Raw genomic sequence first — 23851 nt, forward strand, 5'->3', positions numbered from 1 at the left:
ATGTGTCACGGTGCTTTTGAAAACTCAGCAAGGAACTAATTTCAGAGGTCTAAGTATCAGATAATCCAGTTAGCTACATGTTGGCTTATTGGATTTTGAGCCCTGGGAAGAATTATGGAGAAGATGATGTGGGATTTGATTAGTGAAGATCTGGGGGATAGCAACGCAATTAGGTTTATCATCATGGCTTTATTGAACGTAGGTCTTGTTGGACACTTGATAAAGGGAAATTAGAAAGCTTCGTACATAAATATCCTAAAGCATTTTTGAGATGTTTTTAATTAGTATTGAACAATATTTGGGGCAATAATGAGATCTTATGAGTAGATATTCTTTTCCATAGAAACACTTCCGAGCGATTAAGAGCAAGGAAAATAGAAGCTAATGAAACTACTTTTTGAGATACTCTACTGACATTTTACAGGATTGGCACCCAGCCCAGCACTAGTCAACAGCGCCATTGATGATCCAAACGTAAATATGCAATCACAGCTGATAAAATTTGTGGGTGTCAAGATGATGAAGCACCTATAAATAATAATGAAGACAAGACATTTAGAGAGGGCAATTTTGACTGCTTGTCAGCTCGGCCCGTGCTAATGGTCTTTTTATTACAGGCAAATGCAATCTGCTGCCTTTTGGAATTCAGGTAGTTCTCGAGGAATAGATGACAGTGTTTGAAAAAGCACTGACTGAAGAAGTTCATGTGAATGTAGTTCTGATAGTTTCAGACTGGCTGCTGAGGGAAGGGGCAGGCACTGATTGACCTTGCAGATGCATTGGAAGAGAAGCAGTTGGTATGAAAAACCAACATAGCTATAGGCATTGGGCAGACTCACCCTGGGGTGTTTTAGTGTCAGGATGTGGATAAATTAATCAGGCAATAGAAACAACACATAAAGCGACTTGAGGGCTGGGGAAAGCACTTTTGATTAGCGGTTTAATGAGCTTCAGTCTCTTCAGATAGATGATTGAGAGGTGACATGATTACAGCCTAGAAGTACTTTCTCTGAAAGAAACAGCAAAGTAGTTCAGAGGCTCTCCAACCTGTGGACAATGTAGAAAGAACCAGAGCTGGTTTGCAGAGGAAAACTTAAGCAAGTAGACCTCTGTTTTTAACAAAAGACCAAACTCTAAACTGTCTCAGTGAGAAATGCTCTTACCAGAATCTACTGGGATTTCCTCGAGGGCAGTAGCAAAATTACAGATACTGGTCATAGAATCATAGAATCACAGAATCGTTCAGGTTGGAAGAGACCACTGGGATCCCCAAGTCCAACCCCAACCAATCCCCACCATCCCTGCTGACCACGTCCCTCAGTGCCACATCTCCATGGCTCTGGAACACCTCCAGGGATGGTGACCCCACCACCTCCCTGGGCAGCTGTGCCACTGCATCACCACTCTTTTGGAGAAGAAATTTAAATGCATGCAGAATTCAACAGCCCACCATGCAGTGGTTTCCTGTGCAATTACAACCTCTGATGACAAGTGACAAACCTTTTCTGCTATTCACACTTCCAGACCCCTACTTTTGGACCCAGTGTTCTAATGCAATGTAAGTATTTTGGTAAATGTCCTCACTGTAGCCTATACAGACAGCCTCCATGGCTTCTTAAAATTGCTTAAAAGAGTGCAGTAATGGTGATCTACTGCATTTCTTCCTGCGATATTCTAAGACATCTTCCAAACCATTGGGGTTGATCGCATGCAGAAAGCCAGATCTGGCACCAGCCTTGCCAAGATAAACCACCTCTGCTCCATGGTGTGTGTGTGCTCCAACTACAGAGGTGGTTTAGGGAGGCATGTTGAGGACCTGTTTTACAGCACCTTTCTCCCAGACACTTCCAATCCAGTTGCTCTCCCATCAGCATGATGCTTATGGGCTGCTTAATGCCTCTCTCCAAGTAGACAGGCTTTCAGACCGTATTTCAGTTTATATATGTGTATAAAGGGGTTCTTTTTATAGCTGAAGCTGCTCTGCTTCACAGCAGTGGAGATCTCTATGCTACTATTTCATTACTCCTTCCCTGGAGCTTAGATATAAAACCTTCCTGTTAGTTGCTCTCAATGTGGTTGCAGTCTGTTGCGCTGTGTTAACTTGTGAACGTATTGTCTAGCAGGAAGGAGCGGGGAAAGGAGAGGAGAAAATAATGTTAATGGAAGCAGCAAGACAGGAGCTTGTCAGAAGTAAGAGCCAGCAGTCCTTAGTGCTCTGGCACTCTCTTTTGCCCAGCTTCTAACAGTGGTGACTCAGAGTCTTTTCAGTGGCTCCAGTGACCTCCGGATGAAGCCCTTCGTGCTGAGGTTCCATCCTGAACTCTCGCAGGTAAATCACGTACTTGGAGCCACCCACTCAAATGCACTTCTTCTCCCCTTCTCTCCAGCTTTTGAATGGTAGCACACAACCTGCTATTGCCACAGGGTCATGTTCAGTTACAATTTCCAGTTCCCCATGGAGCAGAAACAGTCAGATAGACAAGGCCCTGCTGAACTGTCTAAAGCTATTTGATATACCTGGTTGGATATTCTTCCCTGGAGGCTGGTTCCCCACACATGTTCACTGCTCTTAGTCTGGCACCTAGTTCTTTCTCTGCATTGAAACTGAAGGTTCTTAGGCTGTGCTTTGTGGTTAAGTCCTAGATTTCCAATTACATCTCTTCTGAGAGACCGCTACTGTTCTGTTAACAAAAAGGGGTGGGGAAGGGAGGGGAGGGAAGGAGAGAGGAGAGGAGAGGAGAGGAGAGGAGAGGAGAGGAGAGGAGAGGAGAGGAGAGGAGAGGAGAGGAGAGGAGAGGAGAGGAGAGGAGAGGAGAGGAGAGGAGAGGAGAGGAGAGGAGAGGAGAGGAGAGGAGAGGAGAGGAGAGGAGAGGAGAGGAGAGGAGAGGAGAAGGCCAAATTATTACCTTTGTTTCCCAAGGTGATTCTGGGGCATGTGTTTCCAGCTTAAAAAGAGGATGAAGGAAATGGAGAAAGCTTTGAGTGATTTCAGTGAATCAGACCCAAAGGCAATTTTAGAGACATATCAAATGCAAAAACTTCAAAGAGGAGCATATAGGAGGTGCACATTAAGCACAGATTTGGCCCCAAGCTGTTTGCAGTATGTTCCAGGAGCTTTATTGACTCTGTAGACTTGCTGGCAAGGCTGTATGTTGTTACACACCAACAAGCACATGGTGGACTGTTATACACACCTTGTTGGGAAGAGTCTTGTTGTCTTAGAGCAGATCCAAAATACCAATCCCTTCTGAAAGATGTTTGTTTCCTATCATTCTTATTTTTATTGGTTTCCTGAAGTACTGAGAACTTTGGAGGAGAAACAGATGGGCAAGGGTGCCCATCACTACAGTCTCTCGTTTTGGCATTAAATATGAAGCAGGTTTTGGAGAATGAGTAGAACAGATAGCCTGAGAATTACAAAAGACAGTACTTGCAGGAGCACAACAACACCTGAGTGCTGCTGCTGCTGTATCATTTTATCCATTTAACTACCTGGCCTGTTTTTATGAGTTTGCTTTAAGTCAAAAGCTACAGAGTTTTACACTGAAGCCTTAAAGGTCAGGCAGCTAATAACAGACGAAGGTAATTTATGCCCTATCAATATGACCTTAACATGGGAGCTCTAAAAGAGGATGCGGTTTAGCCTTTAGGCACTTAATTTTCCCCAGAAGTATTTCTGAAGCTGGCCTGGTTATAAAGGTATTATCAAAGTTCATGAACTTTCCTGAGAAATCTGCATCCAATTTGAAGCCAACCTGGACTGTCCAGCAGGTTTGCAAAATGCTGGAGTTACGCTTAATAGAACGTTCGTGATCCTTAATAACGTGACTTTTTTTGGCAAGCCAATCTCTAAAGAAAATTCTGCTCATTTTTGTTGTAAAAATCAAAGAAAGCAGCAGCACCAAAACCAGGTGAGTTTAACTTCTCTGTTCCAAACTTCCTGTTTTTGAATTCAATGTCCTGCAAAGTTTGAATATTTTGTGTTATTACGCTTTAATCTACTGCAGTAACATGTGTGCAGCAGCTCAAGAAAACTATATCCTGGGCAATGCAGGGTTGGCAACGATTTCCAGACAGCTCAGGCAACAGAAAGCGGTTACCTCCACTGAGATATGGAGCACACAAAGATGAAATGAGGTCTCACAGGGGTCTCACAGCAAATCTTCCATACCGATGGGAGTTAATGTCTCATCTTGGCTGCCATTTGCTTGGGTGGTTGCAGGCAGTCCAATGTGTGGATCACTGTGTGCAGTGCAGGAAATCTGGCATTTTCAGAAAGTGTTGGGCATAATTCTCACCTGACATAGATAGAGTCATTGAATTATTAGGGCTGGGAAAGACCAGTAAGATCATCTAGTGAGAGGACAAGAGCCCCAAGCTGCACCAGAGGAGGTTCAGCTTGGATATGAGGAACAATTTCTTTTCAGAAAGAGGGGTAATGCATTGGCACAGGCTGCCCAGGGAGGTGATGTCCCTGGAACTGTTCAAGTACCATGGAGGTGTAGCACTGAAGTACACTGCTAATGGCATGGTTGGATGGGTTGGTGGATTTGATGACCTTAGTGGTCTTCTCCAGCCTTAATGATTCCATGATTCTAAAGCAAAAGCAGCGAGATGTCATGTGGGATACCACATTCCGGCATCTTTTCTATAATGGTTCAATTTTCACTGCCAGCCATTGGATGCAAATGCAAATGCAAATGCAAATGCAATGCAAAATGCTTGAGCCTATCAGAGCACTCAGAGTTCTGGGATGTTTCAAAGACCAGTTTGGTTGAGCTCTTCTCTTTAATCAGTTTTGCACTGTAAGCAGTGGTAAGCCTCTTCCCAGCTGTCCTCCCTCTGACGTGGAAGCTCATCTCTGGCAGACAAAGACAGCAGCAATATCCCCTCTTACACAGCTCTGCCGTGTTAGGAGCCAACTGTAGCGACTGGGAGGCAGCAACAAAAGAACCTCATAGACTTCTAAGAAATAACCAAGTAATAATGTGGAGTTTTATATAGAAGGCACTAAGTACCTTGTTTTTTAAGGTAATTATTAATAACTGTCGCACCATTTGTTTGAATGGATATGGACAAGAATATTTCTAGGAAGAAATAGTCTAAGAAGATGAGGAATGTGAATTCTTGATCCCACTGGGCAAAATCTCACCCATTTTGTGTTGAATGTTGGACAATTCAGTATAGCCTCAGGTACAGTCTGAGGATACCTAAACCATCCAGCTCACTTTTCCCTTGCCTCTATGAGTGATACAAAACCATTATTTGTCTTTCTGCTTTGGGAAACCAAATCCAAGCTCCAGATGGGTACGGCTTGGTTTTAAAGGTGAGGCTCATTTCAAGATTTGGGCACCTGAATATACGAGCTGACTTTGTTGCCAAGGGAAATGTGGTCAATAACATCTGTGAAACCCAAGGAGCCGTTCAGCTAAATGTCTAATGATGAGCAGGATGGGTCTCCAGGCTTCAGCAAGTGCAACTCTATGACAGTCAGCGCAACAAATCCCAAAGGAGTGATGCTGGGACCTGATGGGCACTGTGAGATGTTCAGGAGCAAAGTAGTGACAAAGGAGAATTGGGTCAAACCCCTCTTCTTCATCTGGGCGCCTAAAATTACCTCGAGCTGGAATTGGAAAGGAATGAAGAAGGGCTGTTTGAGGGCCAGGAATGCCTTTTAGCACTTATGTGGTCAGCACATGGTAAATTTAAGTCTGAACTCTCTGGGGAGCTTCTGGACCAGCTCTACCTTAACAGCCATTCTCACAGCACTGCCTGCTGATGTGAACAAGGCAGCTCCGTGCTCATCCAAGTGAAAATACAAGCACCCAAGAAGCGACAGCGAGCTGAATTGCATTCAGTTCCCTGATTGATTCTTCATGCTTCTTATCACTGCTGCTCCCAAATTCCCCTCACTCTCTACCTACAAACAAAAATTGATGCTCTGCTCTTTCTTAGCACCCATGTCCCAGAACACTGTGAAAGCAGTGGATGTGGGAAGAAGCTCTACAGTGCCCTGTATTGTTTTCTATCATGCTAACAGTTACGTTCAATAATGCTATTTTTTCCCTAGACTATGTTTCAATAAGACTATGTGCTGTTTTGTTCATGCTATAAAAGCAGTTTTTCTCTGAGATACTTTTCCTTTTGTTGTGTTGTTGGGCTGGTTTTGTGTCATTTCAGCAACAGTACTGATGCTATTGGAGTGGGAAATTTAATGCCTTGTAGAATCATAGAATCATAGAATGGCCTGGGTTAAAAAGGACCACAATGCTCATCCAGTTTCAACCCCCTGCTATGTGCAGGGTCGCCAACCAGCAGACCAGGCTGCCCAGAGCCACATCCAGCCTGGCCTTGAATGCCTCCAGGGATGGGGCATCCACAGCCTCCTTGGGCAACCTGTTCCTGTGCATCACCACCCTCTGAGTGAGAAACTTCTTCCTAATATCCAACCTAAACTTCCTCTGTCTTAGTTTAAAACCATTCCCCTTGTCCTATCACTGTCCACACTTGTAAACAGCCATTCCCCCTCCTGTTTATACGCTCCCTTCAAGTACTGGAAGGCCACAATGAGGTCTCCCTAGAGCCTTCTCCAAGCTAAACAAGCCCAGTTCTCTCAGCCTTTCTTCACTGTAATGTAGGCAGATCTGGGACAGGTGAGGTCTTGGAAGAGCAGTCCCAGAATCTGTACATCTGTCCCTGATCAACAGCTTAACAAGAAAGAACAGCATTTTGTCATCATACATGTGCCCCCTGCAAAGTCTTGACATCCCATGTCTTTTACCGACGTTATGTTTAAGCTGCCATCTCTACAAAGCCTTCTTCAGGTCTGGTAGACTACCAACAATCTTATTTCCCTCAGTGTAGCAGTGTAACACACCTTCAGGACAAAGCAGGAATAGAAAAACACTACTTGAGCCAGGGCATTTGTAACCTTACGGCAAACGTTGTGTTTTTACAGCATTCTCCATTTTCCAAAGAGCTGTGGTGTGATGTGTCCTGCCAAAATGAGAAATGCAGCTTATAGGCACTGTTGGCTCATTCTGACAAGGGCGTGTTTTATTTTTTTATTTTATTTTTTTTGAGGTTCACAAAGATAAATGAGTTAAACACAAATGTTATTTTCCTGCAAGACACCCTTAGGGGGAAAAAGTCAGGTTGTGTTCAGGAACTTATGGCAAGCGAAATTCCCACTTGAGTAAGTGAGATTTAATTGCACGTTGCATGCCAGAGCAACAGCGAGCTTGCACTCAAAAATAAATGGATTGCCTTGAGGGATTAGAGCATCCAGGCTGAGGCTGGAGGTCCTGTGATCCTCCCACCACGTCTTTGTGACAGCAGTGCACAATGCAACAGTGGCTTGATGCTGTTTGCTATTTTTCTTCTTCTTGTTCCACTGACCTGACTAAGAGATGCAAATACTGCTTTCATACGGCATCTATCATGCCTGAAGTCTGTGCGGCGCATAGACATAGAGAAACGACATATGGATCCCTTCTGGCTTTACGACCACTGTGAAGTTATGAGCTTTGCACATGTCAATTTATTGCGATTGCATTTTGTCGATGCAAAACCCAACACAGGGATCAAAACGCTTGAACAAAGTATCTCCTGTTGGCTCCCCTGAAGGAGAAACTCAACAAATATTATAAAAAGACACAAAAAAGAAATTACTTATCAAATACATAATGGTGGAGTTTGAGTGGAATTGGAAATTAGAGATCTATGAAAGCTGCAATTGCTATTGTCAGCGTTAATGTTGGAACTCCCTTTCTCTTTGCTGGCCTTCTCACATATTTCAGGAATGTTACAATGAGAAGGGATGTTAAATAAGTAGCATCTGCTTTTGCTGGAATTATGGATTTACCACAGATCCTGACACATGCTGCTAAGGATCACTGGGTACTTTTGGAGACAGGTTGTCTTTGACGTGGAGGTTTTGCCATGGCCATCAGCTGCTCCTGCAGTGATCATAGGCACTTCAGAGCTGCCTCAACGCAGAGATCAAAAGGAAAGTCAAGACAAGCTGAACAACTCAGAAAGAGTGGTGATGCAGTGGCACAGCTGCACAGGGAGGTGATGGGGTCACCATCCCTGGAGGTGTTCCAGAACCATGGAGATGTGGCACTGAGGACGTGGTCAGTGGGCATGGTGGGGTGGGTTGGGGTTGGACTTGGGGATCTCAGTGGTCTTTTCCAACCTTAATGACTCTGTGATTCTATGATTTTGATGCAAAAAGCAGAAGGAAAAAAAAAACAAACAACGGTTATGGACAGGTTCTGAAACTCATTGGAAGAAGATGAATATCGCTTTCCAAGTACAATTTTGTATGTCACCGGTCACTTCTTGGGAACCTGGCATTGGTCAGCTCACTCCAAATCCCTTTCTATTGCCATCTGGCTGCATGACCTGTTCAGAAATATTCAATCCCATCTCTAAAAATGATGTCATGGGGAAGACCTCATAGATAATGTGTTTCCTTCCGAGGGAGGTACTGTGAACCCATACTGTGGGAGGGCTGCTCTGCCCTACGTTGTCACGGGGAACTTGGACTTTGGTTCTACTTAGAGACAGTGACTTAATTTCACCCCTGGTAGTTTTAAGTGCTTTCTACCTAATTCCAAATACGGACACAGAAAGCCTGTTGTAATTTAAATCACTGATTACACACACCCTAACTGCTTTGAAGACCATAGTTAAGAGTCAACAATGAGTGCTCCTCCTCTTCTGAAGGTGGCTTCTTACTTTGTAATATATATGTCTTAAATCTGAGACAATGTTGGTTAAGTGAAAAATAGACTCAGTGAAATGTGGTATCGAGTATAGAATCATGGAATGGTTTGGGTTGGAAGGGACCCCAGGGATCATCAGGATCCAACCCCCATGCCACAAGCAGGGCCGCCAAAAGTAGAAGTGTGCCTACTTGATGCAGCGCTTCAAAAATAAACTAGTGGTTTTTCTTTGGCGCTCGTATTGATATTTCCAGCCCAGTAATAACAATATCAAACCAATAGCACTCAATTTTGTCAGAGGGAAACATTTGGCACCAGTGCAGGCTGAAAAAAAATGGGGAGGCTTTTCTGTTAGGATGAAAACTTCAATATTCAGCACACTCATTCATAATTTTAATGATAACATGAAAGAAAGTGGTAATGGTGCAACAAGCCTCACACACAGCATCGCGTTACCTGGCGGACTGGAATGGATTTGAATGAGGTGATGGAGTTTGGCTTCATTAATCACACTGTAGAGAGTGTAATAAATGCTGCCCTAGCCAACTGTTGTTGGTGCCGATGGGCATATCCGTGCTTCGGCTGATCAGTGCCTTAAACGTGCTGGGGAGATGCACAGAATTGGAGTCTTTAACCTAATTTGGTCTATTCCACCTGGACTGCATGATACGCATTTGCGCCTGGGGATGGATTTAAGTGTTTATCCGAGTGTCAATAAGGGATAGTTTTTCAGTGCTTATTTCCATCATTTTTGGAACGGAACGCTGTGAGTTTTGCACCACCTCAGTGCCAGATTTAATTCAGCTCTGAGTGCGATTTCACAGCCCGCTTCAGGGCCCAGATGCTTCCCTCTGCGTTTGGCACCAAGAATCCCTTTTACTGCTTAAAATATGCACTGCGTTCCCAAAGATACTCACAACTTCCAAAAGTCTGCAGGAATCTGAGTGTCCCAGAACGCCCATTACTGCCCGCAAAGTCCCCATCCCCAGTTAGCCCTTAAATAACCCCCATTTAACCCAAAGAACAGCTTTCCCTGAGCTCCAGGCGCTGTAGGGCAGGATTCAGTTGCTTTAACACAGACATCTGGTACCACTACTGCTCATGCTAAGATGTGAAGGCAGATGAACTGGGAGTAGAACAGGGCTGAACACTGCAGTGCTTGTTACATTTGCTTCTTAGAACTATTTTGGAAAGGGCCTTTTCCCCCCCATCCCATCTTGTCCCTTCATGCAGTGATCAGGCAGAGCTCACGCAGCCAAATTTTACTTTACGCATTCTGTAAGAACAAGATTCGATTTTGGCTGGGACATCTGGGAGCAAGTTTATACTGAAGATTTTCATGGTTTTCTTTTTCTCTTTCTCTTTCTTTTTGTCCTTGTGTTTTTTTCTCTTTTTTCTTTCTTTTCTCTTTCTTTTCCTTTTTTCCCTTTCTCCCTCCCCTTTCCCCCCCCTTTTTTCCTTTTCCTTCTCCTTCTCCTTTTCCTTTTCCTTTTCCTTTTCCTTCTCCTTCTCCTTCTCCTTCTCCTTCTCCTTCTCCTTCTCCTTCTCCTTCTCCTTCTCCTTCTCCTTCTCCTTCTCCTTCTCCTTCTCCTTCTTCTTTCCCTTCTCCTACTCCTTTCCCCTTTCCTTTCCCTTTTCCTTCTTCTTCTATTCCTTTTTCTTCTTCTTTTCCCTTTCCTTCTTCTTCTTTTCTTAAATTACCTGCAGGACCAAATCAAATCCACAGCGAGGGTATATCTTGATTACATTTTATGGCCAACTCTGGTTTTCGCTCATAACTGTGAAATTCAGCTATATTTTTTCTGGAGTTAAGAGCAAATGAGATGGCAGCTCTGACACCTATTATAGCTCAGTTGGGTAGTTTGTCTTATTCCTTTTATTTGTTGGTATGTTAATCAGAGGGAAAGAGGCTCTTCCAGCGAGTTATTAATTTCCCTTCTCCCATTTTAGCATCAGCTGAATCTCTCTCTGGAGATAACACTTTCCACTGCCTGGGAAGTTCATTTAGACCCAAGGCTAAACTTAGAGTAGGGGAATATCCTGCAAGTGACAAACCCAGGGCTTCTGAGAGGGTCAGTGGCAGAGGAAGAGATGAAGCTTGTGTCCTAACGAACGTATGGCATGAAGAAGCCTCTTAGAAATATCATTCCTATGGTAACTCTTGTTTGTATGGTGAAAATCAGGGATGAGTTGTCTTTTAAAATACTTGCGTGGCATACAAGGATCATATAGAGACGTTGAACGATGTGTGTTGGAAGTGAACTTAAAGGTCGTCTAGTTCCAATATACGGTATATATTTTCTATAATATTTTGTACTACATGTATAAAATGAAAGCATGCCAGCTACAGAACACTGAGGGAGGCTGAATTCAATTCAAGAAATTGCATTTGATTCACTTTAATATCATTATCTGATGAAAAGATAACTTTTTGTATAGAAGGCAATTTCGGTTCATTAAAAATATATGTGCACTCTCCAAAACACCCTACCATGGGAAAACTAACAGATATGAGCATAAACTCATCAGATCCATTGTTGTAACTGAGTAAAGGAGCCTGGCTGTTATTTTGAAATGCATAACTAATTCAGAAAGCACATGTCATAGTCAGACACTCTCTGGATAATGAGATTAACAGATATATATATATATGTGCACTTGGATTCATTGCTGTGCTAACTCCTTCAGCTTAAATACAAAGAGCTATCACCTCATTACTCAAAGTTAACATTCACACCATTCTTAATTACGTACGGTTTAACGAGAGTCAACATGAAGGTGATTCATCAAAGCTACAGGGCAGGAAAAGCGATTACTTTTATTACTTGCTGCCGTTTTCCCAGGAGGGCCCTCCCAGCCCATCTCAGTGCTCGTGGATAGACCTTGCACCCCGTGATGTGCACTGTTGCTTGTAAAGTTCCAACTCAATTGCAAAATGACTTATATGTTTGGAACCACTGCGACGTGGTTGGTCAGGCTGGGTGACTTGCTCATGCCGGAACCCTGAATTATGGAATCATTTAGGCTGGAAAAGACGCTTGGGATTACCAGCTCCACCCAGCGATGTGCCATCACTGAGTCCATCATGAAGCCATGTCGCTTAGTGTCACATCCACACATCTCTTGGACACCTCCAGGGATGGCAACGCCAGCGCCTCCCTGGGCAGCTCATTGCAACAGCTGAGCACCTTCCATAGAATCACAGGATCACCAAGGTTGGAGAAGACCTCCAAGACCATCCAGTCCAACCCTCTGCCTATCACCGCCCAGGAGGAGGGCGTTTGTTAAACCTTTTTCCAAACAGCCCTTCTCTGAAGCTTTGTGCAGTCTGTAACCAAGATCTAAATAATATCCAGCCCGAATTCATCACAGTTATAAGCAAAAAAAAAAAAAAAAAAAAGTCTGATTGCTGCTTGTGCACTTCCAGGCAAAAAGTCCTGTCCCTATGAGGAACAGCAAAAAGTCCCAAAAGGACATCGTTAAGGTCACATCTTTATATCTGCTGGAAATAGCACAGCCTGATTACTACCTACATGCTTTGAGTGTCAAACACCAGCTGAAAACCTGACCCCAGAGTTGAAAGATCCCTGTCCTGCTTGCTCCTCTTGTGCTATTAGCTGCATTTGAGTGTCAAGATGCATAAAGCTGGATAATGAAAGCATTGCACTCTAGAGGGGATGATGCCTTTTCCGTTTAAAATACGCTCCTGGGCAAGTCTCACAAGGCAGCTCAGAGGTAACCATCCTTATTGCTTCCTGATGTCTGAGGGAATGGGTTCAGCTGCCCTGGGGCCCACAGCATCCTGAACCACTGGTGCATTTGCAAAGGCTGTAGGTGGAGGGTCAGCAACAGCACACAGCCAGAAGTGGTCAGTGGGAAGGAAGTGAGCTGCACCGCCCTCTGTGTGCTCTCACTGTAAAAGATTTTTTCCCCCTATCTAACCTAACTCTACCCCAACTGAGCTTGAAGCTGTGTCTTTCCATTGGTGTTACTTGTTAGTGATGCTTAGCCATCCTATGGAGAAAGGTCTAGAAATTGTCTGCCACTGACATCTGCAGCTCAAAACAGCCTCAAGTCCTGCATATGGCCAATCGGAGCCACTGGCTTGAACACCTGTCTGAGGTTAACCTGGGCAGCCTGACCCAGAGGCTGGCAACCAGCTCACGGCTGAGGGTTGGAACTCAGTGATCTTTCTGACCTAAACCATTCTGTGATTGCCAGTTTATTTCATCGACTTCAACACAATTAATTGCATCAGCAAACCATGCCACAGAATGCAAAATGCTAAGTGATGCAGCCATAACATTTATGAAATATTAACTCAGAGCAGTAGGTAAATAAAGCCAAATCACAGCTCTATCCACCTTGCTCTTCCAATCTTTTGCAATGACCTTGCAAGGCACTTTTCTTTGTTGCTGCTCTGTGCTTGCGTTGTGCATAGCCCCCCCATCTACTCTTACAATGTACTTAAATGTCACACAGACAACGAATAAGGCATTCTGCAGTCATATTTCACATTTATTGTGAAGTCGTAGAGCAACATGCAATCAAAGGTGTCCAAAAGGGGTGAAATGCCACCTGGTGACCATCACAATTAGAGTACCACCGGGACCATAATACTTAGGGGATGCCATGCAGCAGTTATCCAAATGGCTTGTAGTTTAATGTCATAAGTGGTTCCTTTCTGTCATTTTAGCAGTGTGGCTCAGAGAGGTGGGGAGGGATTACTATTCTTCATTTCTATCTTTGGTCTTGCCCTCATGCCCTCTGCTAGTAAAGCAAATTCAAAGTGGACCACAAGGGAATGAATGGAGGTCCCCAGTTTACTTGTTTATTGTTAATTGCCAGTGTTGAGTATCCAAGGCTCCTACTGGTGACTTCTTCCAGACTGCTTTCTCATTCAAGGACTGATCAGTATCCTTCTGCATAGGGCAGTTGCTGTCAGTGGATCTTTGTGATCTTTGTAACCACAAAAGACCATCAAACACTGCAGAGGAGGAGCCCACAGCAGCACAGCAGCTTGGCGACGAGTGCAGTTTTGTGCAGAGGTCTACAAACCCTTCCCAGTTCTTTAGAGGTGACTTCAGTCACAAAACCACCTCATGTACGTGTGTGTGACCATTTCTTCCGGATAGAGAAGGGACCAAAGTGATCCCTAAGATGCCAGCTGGAACTGGCACCGTCCACGTGGCTCTTTCACAGAAGTGATCATCCCTGAAGTCTGGTTTGTGTTCCTGAGCTGTCACGTTGCTGCCATGAGAAGGAAGCAGTGGTTTGGTTGGCCTCTCCTGGACACGCACTCTGAGCTCCATCCCCTCCGATAACATTGCCTAATGATAAGCACTGCGGTTCAAATGTTCAGAAACTCCTCTCTCTGTGTGTGTCTGAGATGAAGAACTGTTATGCCTTGGCCTTAAGATAGCTGCTATTCTGTGACTGCTCAGACCTTTCGTTTTCCAGGACTTTGGTAATCCTGAGCTCATCGAGGTCATGGAGCACTTGGGTGGCTGCCTCTTCCCATGGCCTCCATGGTGCGTCTTCGCTTTGAAGCTTGGAGGGGATGGCAGCAGCAGGTCCGTAAGAAAGCTGTGACACCTCTCCTAAACCCAGCAGCTTCCCCCAAACTCTGCTTTCTAACAGTCACCTCAAGGGAAGGCAAAATACATTTGGTGACTCACCGTGAAGAGGCTCTCACGAAGTCCCCGGTAATGGTGTTTGAAGAGCTGGGCACATCTAACAGCTGCAACAGAAAATTAATGTGTTTAGCTTTGATGTTTGCAATGCAGGGCCAGTAATTTCATTGTTGGCCTTATTACGGCAGCATTAACGGGGCATAATTTGCTTTAAAAGGGAGAGCAAAAATGTTTACTGTCTTCCTGCTAATGCAGTTGTGCTGCTCCGTGATCATCTGTCGGGCATGACAGCATCTTCTATTTCGATGCAGATTTGTTATTTAAGCAAATTTTACGTAGGTGCAGGAAGGGAGGGGATGTTCTTTCTTTTAATGTACACCTATAATTTATTTAGATCAGAGCTTCTCTGCAGGGGAGTAAAAATAAAATCTTCATTTCTAACGTGTTGCAAGAACAAAGATTGCAGAGAGAGCCTTGTTTCTTGTCTCCTTAGAGACAGCCCTGACAGCGGGGGACTTTCTGTGACCCTCTGAGCATCACCAAAATTGCCACACATCAAGGCTGTTTGGTCAGCGGGGCCATAATTTGGGTTTTGAAGGATTTTCGCTAGATCTGAAATATTAACTAGAGCTGTTCTATTTTATGACATTTCTTTCTCTTGGGAGGAATGGTGAGGAGTGGAAGAAGGCTTAGGAACCCTTCCTCTTAGGCCAACTTCTGCCAGGGGGCTGCTGCATACTCCAGATTTCATTGTATAAGTAGAACTGTGGTCACCCTTAATTCCATGTCTGATCAGTCGAATGAGGAAAACAACCCCCAGGGGTGAGTTATGGCTGAAATAGACCTGTCCGTCTCCCAGAGATGCATATTTCCTCCATCTCTGTGGTGACTTTTCTCTTTGGATAGGGATCCTGTTGTTCTGGGATGAGCTGAACCCTCGTGCCCATAGCCTGGAGTTGGCTCTAGGTCAGGAACCGTATCACACAGTGATGTTATTGCTCTAGGATCTGACATAGCTGCAGTAATTCTGTGCAGAGCTGCTCGCTTTGGTGTTAAGTGAGATCTCTTTGCAAAATGATGCATCTGTCACCTCTCATGTCTGCACTGGATGCCTGATGCCAGTGCAGGACCATTGGTATACAATGCAAGAGTTTCACACGTTGCTTTCCATCAGCAAACGTATTTAAGCTGCAAGGTGTGGTGGTTGTTAAAAATTAACACAGATTTGAAACAGGACTGGAAAGTTCGTGGAAAAAAAAAAGATCCATGAAGGGCTATTACGTTCTAAGATGATATCCTTAATACGGGAACTCTTGAAGATGCAAACTGACGTAGAGACTGTGGCTATGTGTTTGCATGTTCTCCCTTGGTCCAACTTCAGGCCATCACCTCTCATCCTATCGCTGTTACCTGGGAGCAGAGGCCGACCCCCACCTCACCCCAACCTCCTCTCAGGCAGCTGTAGAGAGCACTGAAGTCTCCCTGAGCCTCTTCTCCACACTGAACAGCCCCATCTCCCTCAGCCACCCCTCATAAAACTTGTGCTACAGACCCCTCACAGCTCCATTCCCCTTCTCTGGACACACTGCAGGGCCTCCATGTCTTCTTGTGGTGAGGAGCCCAACACCAAACACATCACTGAGGTGCAGCCTCCCCAGAGCTGAGTGCAGAGGGGCTATCACCTCCTGCTCTTGATGGCATTTCCTAACTAGCTAAATTCACATGAGACCCCACAAGACTTTACTGAGTTTCTCCACTGCTTCTCGCTTTCCCGTCACCTCTGTGCAAATGCAGGGAGTAAAATCTCCTTTTCAATTAGTGGCAAAATTTCCACTGACTTCAGTGAGGCCAAGATTTCATTTTAGGCCTAATATTGCCTGTAATTTCCCTCCTGATTAAATTAGCGTGCTGAGCTTCTCTCAGTGGTATATTGAGAAAGAGAGCTTCTTTCCATTGCAGGAAATGGCAAATTCAGTCGACGTCCTGCACTATATATAGGAGGCCACTTCTGTCTCAGCAATGCAGCTCCCCTAACGCTGCTGAGCATCCATGACTTCTTGCCATTGGACACCTCTGCCCATCAAACCCTTTCCTGCTGGAAGGAATTGGCCCAGGGTTAAATCTCCCTCTTCAGTAAAACGCTTCCACGCTTCTTCATTGTCTGAAACGCTGATTTGATAACTGCTCCCATCACTGCTCCATCATCACCAGCCTGAGATACCAAATCAGAGCACTTACACAGCAACGTATGTAGCTCTGCTGTTTGCCAGCATCTGCTTCGGAGCACACTGCGGATTGATGGGTTTCATTCTCTTTGTTGGCTCCCAGTAGGGCTGGTTGCTGCTATCTGGGGTCCCTGCCCACAGGTAGTGTGTACAGCATTTGGCAGTTGTCAAATGAGAATACTTAAGAAGAAATTCATCCCTCTACTTTACTCTCTCCATGCTCACCTGTGCTTAAAGGAAGCATCCGTGTATGTTTAATGATATCCGTCCTATTTAATCTGCACGTGAGGAGAGAAGTGGAGACCAGGGGATAGAATCATAGAGTTGTTTGAGTTGGAAAGGACCCTGAAAGGCCATATAGCCCAACCCCCCTGCAATGAACAGGGAAACCCACAGCTCCATCAGGTGCTCAGTGCCCCATACAGCCTGAGAAGAGCCCATACCCTCAAAATTATAGGAGATCCTTGTAGACACATCTAATTTCCAGGGGAGATAACTGCTCTAATGTCCTCCTAAAGGAGTATTAATACCACAAACAGCTTCTTCGGGGCCATGGTCTTTTTTTGTGTCCCAGTGTTTGAAGGGCTGGTGGGAGCCAATTCTCCCCAGAGGTCCCAACAGAGCTGCCAGGAGGAGCTCAGCTGTGCCAAGGAATGAAGCCATCAGGCTGCTGCTCTGTAGGGACCCTGGGACAATTGTGTGCTGAGGGAGGGTTGCTGCTATCTTACACTGCTGAGAAGGAAAGCATGGAAAAACCAACAATCTCCGTCCTAGGAGCTGAGTTTAGCAGTGCCATAACAAAAGTCCTTACTCTTAAGTGGCAGTATGGAACTTAACTCCTTAATTTTGCAGTGGATGAACTGGCACCTATGAAAAGCCCAAATTGCTCCCGTGGCAATGAGGTTGTCATCAGTGAAATGGCATCAGGCTCAGTCATGCCCCAGTGGTACTGGGGTGGGTTTCCACCCTATAAGGATGCAGCGCAGCTTTCCTCTTCCTCCAGTCTGTGCAAGGAGAGGGCGTGCTGGGATCAGGCATAGAGGCAAATGGTTTTCATGATTTCTCATGCAGCACTCACAGACGAAATACTCACTGTGTGACACACTCCATTATCACAATCACAAGGCGTTTTTCCTTCAGAAGGAATTACGGCCTCCAAGCTGCGCTATCTCTTTAGCACTCAAGGGAGATGGCACTCTTCTACCAATCTGCTCCTATTTAAGGAAGAGTTTTCCATAAGCCCATAGGGTTGGGTTTTTTTGCCTGTTTTCAATGTTCTGTATTTATTTATCATTTCTGCCTGCAGCTCGAACCACAGATAATTGCTATTTCTTTGCCACTGAGCAAGGTAACCTGCTTCCCCAGTGTGTTGGAGGGCTGTCAGAAGCTGCCCAGTTCTTCCAGCAGAGAGACAAAACGCACTGTAAAATGGTTGCCTGCCGCTCCCAGCAGAGTATGAACACAGGAAATATAAACCAACAGATTGGTCAACCCCTAGGTAGGACAATTAGAGGGGAAAAAAGCACCAGCAAAGGCTGTGCGTGCGCTGCTGTTAATGTGAAAGGATTGGCTGAAAAAAGGAGCTCAGCTTCATCTGTTTTTTAGAAATTAATGGATGCAGTGGGACTGGCTGAGATCAATGCCCCTTTCTCAAAAGGAAACTTTGGTCTCATTAGAATTGCAGCTTACGTATGCCAAGTGGAAGAAGCGATGGGGGAAAGGATCTGGCTTGCTTCCAGCCCAGCTTCATCCCTCAGCTGGAAATCCTCATGCCAGGCAGTGCCAGCTGCAGGTACAGGTGGGGGTGAGATGTCCCTTGGTCAAATGGCTAAAGGTACCCCAGCATCAGCCTGAATTAATTGGATTTTGCAAGCAATGCATGCCAAAATGTTGCTTTGAGGCTCTCAAGCCATAGACAGCTAAAGACGTGCGTTGCACAATGTGGACTTGTAGATGAAAGCTGAGCCTTCAGAGCTCCCATCAGACACTTTAATGCTGTCTGGGGAATGGCTCAGCCATCGCCCTGCTATCTATCTGCCAAGACCATAGCAGTGAAATGGGCACTTCTTTCAGATGTGAGAAGAAGCAGGGCAGAAGCCAGTGCTGGTAGAAACTGTCATAGTTCTGTGTACTTCACGAAAGAGTATTGCTCCTCCAAAGACTGGGGCTGTTCTGGGTCTTGCGACAGAGCTGGACCCCATTCTGCTCACTCCCAGTCTTTCATCTCTGGACAAACAACACATCAGCAGTTACAGAGGGGTGTTGTCATAAATCACCCAACGCTGCATTCCAGGCAGAGCAGCTAATAAACGGGAAAACATTCTGCAGTCATAAAACTCAGTGATAACTAAAACACAAAGCAACTGAAGCTGGAGCAACTTTGCTTCAGCTCTATAAAACCAGGAGTCACACAGAGATTTGGAAAAAAAACCTTTTTTCCCCAACCTGGCAAGTGTCATCCCAAGCAGTAAATCACGGAGCCTACGGGAACTGCCTTGGGAGCACAGGCTTTAACTGTGATAATCTAGAAAACAAACAAGCCTCCTAGGTCATACAGAAAGTCTTCTGGATTACATTGTCTGGTCATGGCATAGAAGAACAGAAGGGTCAGAGCAATCACACGTGCAGTTGTCTTGCAAGGTACCAGAGGTGACCACCATCGCCAGCCATAGCTTGCCCAACTTCCATTGCATCTCTGCTCTCCAGCTCTCATCTGCTCTGAATAAAAGATCTTATTGGACCTCAGAGACACGCTGGCTTTTCCTTTTTAGGTAAAAGCAAACAAACAAACAAAATGTTCAGCTTTGGGCCTTTCGCTGTGGTTTTGAAGAGGACTGGGAGTGGAGCTATTTTTCCAGTCCCTGCCTTGAGAAGCGCCCTTTGTTTGCTTTTCTCAAAGCACTTCTGATCTGATTCAAGATTGAGAATTACTTAAAAGTACCAATCTTTCAGTGTGTCTGATGTAATTACGTAAAACAAGGTGTTCGGAGGGACGTGTCTCTACCTGTTATTCAGCTGAGATCACAATTGCAATCCATCGTGTAGAATTGATCTTGGTTTTGCAAGTACTGGCACGGCAACAGAGAAACATTTTACAGGCTCCGTCTTTGTTTTTAAAACAAATGCAAAGCACCGAGGAAAGATATAAAAGGGGGATCTGTATTTAAACTGTTGTATTCCAGAGAAAGGCAGTACACATTATTCTTGTGGTCTGTTTCTGTTGTGGACTCCATGGCTCACATTAACAATGTGCTGGAGAGTTCCACATGTTTAACATGGTTGTTTTTTTCAGATGGAAAATGAAAGACCTTCAGCCATGGTCTTCCATGGGTGTGAAACCAGGGCCCCAGCTGAAGGGCTGAAAAGACACCTCGTGTTTGAGACGTTTGAAGCATCTGCACAGCAGCAAGCAGATAGGACAAGGGAAATGGTTTCATACTAAAAGAGGGAATATTTAGACTGGATATAAGGAAGAGGTTGCTTACAGTAAGGGTCATGAGGCGCTGGCACAGATTGTTCAGGGAGGTGTTGGTCATCCCCATCCCTGGAGACACTCAAGGTCAGGCTGGACAGGGCTCTGAGCACCTGATGGAGCTGTGGGTGTCCCTGTTCATTGCAGGGGAGCAGGTGACTTTTAAAGGTCCCTTCCAACTCACAATGATTCTATGACTCTATGAGACGACACCAGATCTATGGGAGACTCGAACCCTTCTGTAGCAACCGCTGTAAAGGTACCCCAGATGTGTCTGATGCACTCAGTGTCTGTTCAAGCAGCTGAATGCTGCTATAATGTAGGACCTGGTTTGCAGATGAGTACTTGTGCTGAGTGGTAGCGGGCTTTTGTGCTCAGTGCTGCAAGAACTTTGCATCCTTAGTAGTAAGATAAAGGGCTGCCAATGAACCTCCTGGTAATGTCGTACTCAATTATCCCAGCACTCTCTCAGAGGAAGATGAAGAAGTACCCTGGTGTAAGTCATCTGCTGCCAATACACACTCCTAGTTTGGCATTGCTGCACTTTCATTGCCACATCCTTGTATTCTCAATAGTCTCTTGAGGGTTTCCACTCACTGCCTTTGTTATCGTGCTTTTTGTTATGATGGGACATCTTCGTTCACATCAGCAAGATCAATTTGCAACTTCGTAATCCGAGTTCTGCCAAGTAAGTAAAGAGAAAGAGGAATGAGGATTGCACTTTTCTGTGCCCCATAAGGGACACTCTGGGCCACAAAGTGGAATTACCCACTCCTTCTTCCCGTCATGGATCCAAACTCTCACTGATTGGTGATTCTGCCACTGGCCAAGTGTCTCTGTATACAACTTTAGGAGTTTTAAGTCACACAGGTGAGCACGGAGATTCAGCAGTAGTTTATTCCCAGCGAACCAAGAGGTCCTCCCAAGTCACCGACCTCTTAATTAATCCATCATGGATCATGGTGTACATCTCTTTTCTATACATTTCAAAGATGTGACTTCATTTCCTCAAACAGGCCAAAGAGAAGCAATATTGAAACAAAAGGCAGTGCAGAAAGCATGCTGAAAAGGCTTCCCAAAACGCACATGTTGACATAACACAGAAGTGAATCTCTCCCACAGCTGACATCTAGTATTTGTGAGGAATTTTAAGACCTCTCACACTGAATCCATTCAATTCATGCATTTCAGTCTTGGATAAAGCTTTGAAGAGGAAAGACCTTATTTTTAATTATGATGTCAGCACTGAGCCTCAAAGCTCCCCTGCAAATGCAATTGTTCATCAGCTGCTCAGTAACTGTGTTTGCTTTTACCTTTTAGGAGACGGGAGCGAAAAGAAGATTTTTATTCCCCTAAGGGATAAATTGCCTTCTGTTTGCCACATGGTGCTTTGCCTGGGCATACAGACAGCTGCTGTTGAGCAGCTGATGTGCAGAGTCCGGCTGGTGGGTCAAAGCCCTGGAATATCAGTACTCACAGGGCTCAGTCTCCAAAGGGTCTTGACTCTTACTGATAGCACTGGGTTTTGGGGACCTGGCACATTTGTGCCATCGATCTTCTCAATCTATATTTCTAAGTCACACGTGGAAAAAAAAAAAATGAAAAATTGACCTGAGGTCTCGTAAAACATAACTTCTTTTGAAATGGTGCCACTTGGAAGCATGACTTATCTCGGCTAAGCCGCCTCCAGAAGCGATCAGACTCTGGCTCCGTGCCTGGAGCCAAAATGAAAGGTCATTTGTTGGACCAGACAAGCACGGTTAATTTTTAGCCATTTACATCTGCTGAAAGATGTCGGAAAGCACAGAATGAAGACTAATAGAGACCTGGTATTTATAGGAGCTTCTCATTTTCCTCTTAAGTATACATATACGTATAGGAATACATAAGAAAGGAATGAATTTTTGATTACACATAATGCTTTGTGCTAAGGGCAAGAGCAAAGAAGATGGTTATGATTGTGACTATGGTTTGAATTATATCTCAGACAACTGCATTGGCAAAATGTGAGTGAGGGAGACAGAACAGCATTTCCCATAGAGGAAAGAGTAGAACTGGGCTTTTTGGGGTAGACCTATGGTAGATGGGATCGTCTGAGTCTACACAGCCTTCCCTACTAATAACAGCTTAAGGTTTTGTCTGTAAGCTGCAGAGAGTCCATATAACTTTGCTCATCGTTCCTCCCCAGTGCTTTTAACAAAGTCATTGCTCCCCTGTGGAATTCCTGTTCAGGTCTGTGCCGCTCTCACGTAACCCATGGACATCTCCTGCTCTTCTCTCTGTAAGAGCTCCTTTGGCACTTGGGTGCAGGCAGAAAGCTTTTCTCCTTCACGTGGGTTGGTGGCAGAGCCATCATCATCATCAAGAAGAGTTCTCAGCACCTTCCACTCACACCACCAAGTTGCTCAGTTTCACAGAGAAGAAATTTCTGAGTTGTAAACTAAAAGTAGATTTCAACCCATGGAAAATGTCCCAACGCCTTCACCCAGTTCTCACAGGAACCTCTCCGGGGCCCAGTGTGAATACTGCTGCTTGCCTCTCCCATGCCCTTAATTTTCCATTCCGGTGCTGGTGGTCATTGCCTGTGGTTAGGGCTCCAGACTGCTACATCCTGCTCCTTTTCAGGCTTTTTGCCATTTTTAACTGCTCTTTAGCAGAAGTGTTTTCACAAAATATGCACAGAAGAAGAATAAAAGAATAAAAAAAGTTTCAGACCTGTCAGTTGGTCCCTTCTGTGTCGCTCACTGTCACTCCAACAGTGCCCAAAAGGATTCTCTATTCTCTTTGTTCTGCGTCAAGAGCGTGAGCACTTCGCACTCACGTAAGTGTTGACTTACCAACAGCAGCTGTAGCAAAGTCCCATACTGTGCTTCTTGACATTCAGCACTGAGTTCCCTTTCTGAGTTTTATTCCCTGACTCCAGACACCCAGGAATAATTCCTTCCTGCCCCTTTGGATTAAACATTGCCTCTATATCCAGGCTAGTGCCGTATTTCTGGTGGCATAGCCAAGCTGTACATATGCAGGCATCCCTACCTCCACTCGCCCATGCATGTGAGCTTCTGACTTTGTCACTCTCAGACATTCCCCCAGACGTGGAGCTGTGCACTCAGCACACATCACGGTGTAAAAGGAGCCAGACACTGGTGTGTTGCAGGGCTTCTGCCTTTACAGTGGTTTTGGTAACCAGCTGTGCTGCTCCCAGCTACGTTCCCAGCTCTCTTCTTGTAATGCTGGTCCTGAGATCAGGTTTTGTTTTTACTCACCATCTTTCATCAGGTCTGCTTTTTGTGCAGACACTGAGTTGTGTTTCCCTAAGAAAAAGCCCATTTTCCTCACTTTGGTGACAGGATACTTGCTTCCAAAATTGCTCTAAGTGTTCTAACAATAGCTATCTCTATCAGAGGACATTACCTGATACTGCCTTTTTGATGTCCCATTTGCCTTCACAGTTTCCTTCTACCTTTCAGGGGACATCACGCCAGGGGAGATAATGGCTCTGTCTATTCCAGCTGACAGGACCTGGGACAGGGGGAGGACAGCCACCAAAAGGAGCAAGCTTTACAACAGACTACAGTTGTTTTTTCTCCCATTATGATGTCTTCTTGCACATCTGAGCCCTGGATTCCAAACACTGATAGCTCTGCTCACAGACATCACCTTTATCATCTCAGTGTTGTCCCCTGGCATAGCTCTTTGGTAGAACTTTCTTGGTGGAATCCCATTTCCCAACATGATGAAGTGACCCAAAAGCAGCCTCTCCAAGACCAAGCTATAATTTAATTGGTATGT

The 23851-nt window shown here is 45.0% G+C and overlaps 1 long non-coding RNA gene across 1 annotated transcript; it reads right to left on the bottom strand.

Moving 5' to 3' along the window:
- Window positions 1-13236: 13236 nt before the first annotated feature.
- LOC121109644 lies at window positions 13237-23628 on the bottom strand. Its single transcript, XR_005857352.1, has 3 exons — window positions 23474-23628; window positions 14408-14469; window positions 13237-13979 (listed from the first exon to the last, which is right to left on the bottom strand). It is a non-coding gene; the product is annotated as an uncharacterized LOC121109644 (long non-coding RNA).
- Window positions 23629-23851: the final 223 nt, after the last annotated feature.

This window comes from Gallus gallus, chromosome 2, assembly GCF_016699485.2.
Source record: "Gallus gallus isolate bGalGal1 chromosome 2, bGalGal1.mat.broiler.GRCg7b, whole genome shotgun sequence".
NCBI lineage: Eukaryota > Metazoa > Chordata > Aves > Galliformes > Phasianidae > Gallus > Gallus gallus.